A 4,968-nucleotide genomic window follows, 5' to 3' on the forward strand; every position below is an offset into this window, starting at 1 on the left:
GTAGCATAAAATTTTATTTTCCAATCTCATCATGTTTATTAATCTCGAAATATGAAATATATGACATACTGTCTTGCTATATCGCAACATGTATCGAAAAGCAATTATATGATATGGAAGATGAAAGACATTCTCCTGTTGTATATAAGAAAGTCTGCAAAGAGTCATGTGTTATCCATAAAAGTCTTAAAGTAGAATCAAAGAAACGAGTAAAATCTGACTTCCTTGCTGTTGAAAATGCATGCCAAGTTGCATATGAGAATGTAGGCAAAGAAATATTCAGGAAAAAAAGGCTTATGCAATTTTTCTATTGGCATCAAAGGATCTCATCATCTTCATGGTAAAAGCAAAAATGCAGGATGAACATGAAAAATTTGTGAGATAAAAATCACGGCAACGATATAAAGGTCGTGTCTGGTAACATTTCCCGTGATTGAAATGCAAATTTTTCCTTATCCTCTTCTGCATTATATTTTATGAATTAATTTATAATGTCTGTTTTTTCGTTGTATGGCTTTTTTTTCATAAAAAACTATCTTTTTGCACAAAAGCGCAATTAGAAAGGTTTTGTCAGTAAAACTTAATTAGTTTGGTAGAGCATTGACTTCAAAAGAGGAACTCCCATAAATTTCCTCATTTATCATATCACTGCTCATTTCAAATCCGATATTTTCTCTAATGTTGAATATGAATCTGCTTTTTTGCAGAAGCTTTTAATTAATCAACAAGGAAAAAATACCTTAGGCCTTTCGGCCATTCTCTCTGCAAATAATTACAATATTTATATGCACCAGTGCACTGTAATAATAAAATAGATAATAATAATAAATTATTATAATCTGCAGCTCTGTTATATTCTCCACATGAAATTACTGCTCGAACTCAAAGAGTGAGCGGTTATATAATCCACTTTTTTCAACTTATGACACGGCGAGAGGCCAAGCGGTGAGAGACATCGGTTTCCGGTTTTCGATGACCCCCCCCCCCATAAATTAACATTATCTAGGACAGTGTTTTCCCTTTCCCCTCCAACCACTCCTATCCCACCAAAATCATATTTTTTGGTTTATTTCGAGAACGATTCCTACACAGAAAAAGTTTTGTAAAATTGTTCGTATATTATTGTGAATTCCCAATGAGCAAAAAATTACTCCGACTCAAAAATGACTGAGTTTTTTTTTTTCAAGAAATAGTCAAAATTTTGCTCCTAATTGGAGTCTTAAAAATTACTCGTATTCGCGTCCAATTTTAGTCGAGCATTACTCAAAATTGACTAAGTAATAGATTAGTTATTTTACGGGTTTAAAATTTACTCTAACATGAAGTAATACAATCGATTCTAAAGGACGGTCTTTTTCCGTCCGATAAAATGATGCACCAAAAACAGTACACTTGCCGTCTTTCTTTGTCGCATATGTGCGAAATCGACATACATACTCTCAGTTTTTATCTGAATTACAACACATTACTCTACCGGAGGAGCTTTTCTTCCTAATGTATACACTTTAATATTATTGAGAAAACACGCGAAAATATCAACTACTTCGCAAATTCACAGCGCTTAGTAATTCTTTTTGCCATTTGACCAGTGAAATTTCCCCTCAGGTATACCCAGTGAGGGGAAGATTTATTATAGGTACACTGGAAGTCACTGGAGGAGCTCATTTTGGCGCGACATATTTTAGTCGTGGGCGAGTAATCTCAGAGTTATTACGACGCCAAGCGATTTTCGTATCAACCGTCATATTATTCCCCACTTTCCGTCACTCGACGCTCTGACGACCGTCTTAGGACCCATTTTGGAATCCAGAATACATACATCCAACAGTAATCTTCCTCAAAATTGCCGTTTGGGTTACTAATGAGGACTTACGAAATGCTCGTAAATCTTATAACCTACAAACATGTTCATGAAAGTTTCTACTTTTCACAAATATTGTTCGTCACATGATCATTTGACGAGCATTTATCTAATTTTGCAAACAATTGTTCGTAAATATTCGTAAACACACAAAAAATATTCGTAAAATTTTGTCATTTGTTCGTAAACGTTCGTAAAATGTTCACCAGTCAAACAAAAATTTACGAACAAATGACAAAATGTTACGAACATTTTTGTGTGTTTACGAACATTTACAAACAAATATTTGCAAATGTACAATAAATCAAGTGCTAATGTTACGAACAATGTTTGCGAAAAAAGTACAAACTTTTACGAACTTGTTTGTAGGTTATAAGATTTACGAGCATTTCGTAAGTCCCAATAGAAATTCACAAACATTTACGAATAATTTTACGAAATATTTTTTCTATGTAGATTGTTTTTCAAATTTCTGAATATGTTTTGGAGGTTATTATTATTAATTGTATCGAGGCCTAAATTTAAGTTTGTTGTGCTCAAAAACAGGCCACGTCAATGGCAAGCGGACTTGCGGCCATCAAATCCCTGCTCCTCATGCGGCAGGGGACAACGGACAAACACAGAAATAAGGAATGGTTTCGATCACCCCACAGTCGTTTTAGAGATAGTCGAGATATAGATTTTAACCTTAAACATCTAGAGGGTGGTTTGGATGCTTTGAGCAGTAGACTACATCGATATCTAATTTTTTCGCATATTCCTAAGGAAAACTAGGCCTTGTTATAATTTAATTAAGATGTACTATTGTTTTATTCGTCTGAATCACACTAAGTTAAAGCCCAATTTTCTTTAGAATACGATGAAAAAAAATCGTAGCCCCTCTTCCCACTATGTCCGAAAACCATTTTGATATCGAATTTTCAAAGGCCAGAGTTAAAACACTTTACAGGGCCTATTTTTCAACCAATTTGCATCAATTTGGATTTTTTTTAAAGATTTTGAAATTTTCAACCCATCTGCATTGGAATTAATCGGTAATGAATCGGTAATGTACCCGTAAACGATATATCTTTTTACTTATGCTGAAGTATTAAAATGTTCTTTTCTTAAGCATTTTTTTATTTCGAATGGTTTTTTTCTTCAATTTTATGAATCAATTTAATCGGTAGGTAAACCGAAATGCACCCACAAAGCATGCGAAAGGTACTACATGGAGAGAGTTTTTCTTGTTCGAGCACTCCGCAAAAGCTGGAACGCATTGTCATCACTTTTTAAATAGAAAAAGTGAATGTACTATAAAAAGCTGAAGGAAGTTGAAGGGATTTTTTAGTACTACTGAAGTTCCCTTTGGGATAATAATTCTTTTTTTTTTGTCCTTTATAAACCCTTCCAGAGATCTTTGCTCCTTTTATTAATCTTAGGGAGCATTTATCAATTTTTGAAGTATCCCACAAAAAGGGACCCAGAGGCCCATATTTGAAATGTTATTCTATTTTTATTCTCCAAGATATTTTATGTCCTCGTGATACATTTATGTGTATGTGTGACATCCATTACCCAAAAGGTCATAATCACATCCAAGGATAACATTAGAAGATTATATGCATAGAGTAGAGTGAATTAGCTTGGAGACTCCTTTTCCATCATTAAACTCTCCATCTCTTTCACACTGTCTGATGCCACCAGAGCGTATGTAATTTAGATTTGTCAGATGTAATAAGGCTTCCATCATCATCTCTTATTAAGAGCTTCCACCAGGGGACTTGCCGTATGTACATAATATTCCAAGTGGGAAATTCTTCATATATTGCTCATTTCCCAAATAATATCATACAGCAAGAGTAGAAAATTATGTGCAAACTTGAGGCAAGATCCAAAGGAGTGGAATATCATAATTATTTCATAAATTTTAAAGAGATAAAATTAAAATTCATTCCCCAACCCCAAATGTGATAAATAGTAATGAGACTCATCATTTCGAAATGTATTACAAATTCACAGGTGGATGTCTTTCCATTATTGAGCAAAGTCACGGTATTAATTATTAAATTGGAAATGACACCTCAATAGAAGTTGCTCTGAAAGTACCTGGTTCAACATGTTAAAAGTTTTTTTTTTCTTATTTGTTCAATCTTTGCAGATGCAGATTTCTCAAAAGTTCTCTTTTATGACATGAAAAATTTTCTTGTAGCTGAAAAAGTGCAAAACCGAAAATAGTTATTATTAATTTGAAATTCATAAAACTTTTGCTGTTTTCAGATAATCGTCTCATTTAAAAATCTGTAGAATCTTGATTGAGCAATCTTTTATATAAACCACAATTTTTTAATGCCATAATTTAAACTCTTTTTCAGATGCACTAATCAATCACTTGCTATAGTATATTAATTATGCTGGATTATAAATCACTGACCTATATTCTAAAATAAAATCAATGAAATTTCATACTTTAGGAGTCAGAATATTTAGGAGATTTGGGTAATGAGCAAAAAGTAAGAGCGGTAGTACAAGCTGCCGAGAAGAGGTACCACCGGTCGGTTAAGGGGTTATATCCAAGAGAACGCCTAAAATTAGGGGTACTTTTTGTGAATTTTTTGTGACTTTGCTAATCTATCGATCAAGATGAAATTTTCAGGGGTTATTATAGGGTGAGTGTGCCAAATTCCGGCCACCTTTTTTGTTCCTCGAATTTCCATGAACTTTTAGATTTTACGTACTCTAGAGATTATACAATGCAAAAGAATAACAAAAAATGTAGCTTCGACAAACGAGATGACGTGAAAAAGACATTGGAAGAATTCCCGAAGGGCAAGGAACTATGAGAATGAAGGTGGCCGAAATAGAAGGCACCAAAGGTATGTCTATATTTTTATTCATTTTAAAATGTATTAAGAATGATTTTAAAGTAAATAAAGACGGTAAACTCTTTACAAGGTTCCAAGCAACACTCTTTCAGAAGAAAGAATAAAAAAATCAATTTGTATTTAAATTACCCTACCATACAGTTGGAGACTTACAAAAAAATATGCTAGATTTCTACAGCCTTCTACTTTAGGATTACGTACAAACATTTGACAGAAATAACTTTAGAAAGTAAGGTAAAATTA

The sequence above is a fragment of the Phlebotomus papatasi genome, chromosome 2, assembly GCF_024763615.1.
Source record: "Phlebotomus papatasi isolate M1 chromosome 2, Ppap_2.1, whole genome shotgun sequence".
Lineage (NCBI taxonomy): Eukaryota > Metazoa > Arthropoda > Insecta > Diptera > Psychodidae > Phlebotomus > Phlebotomus papatasi.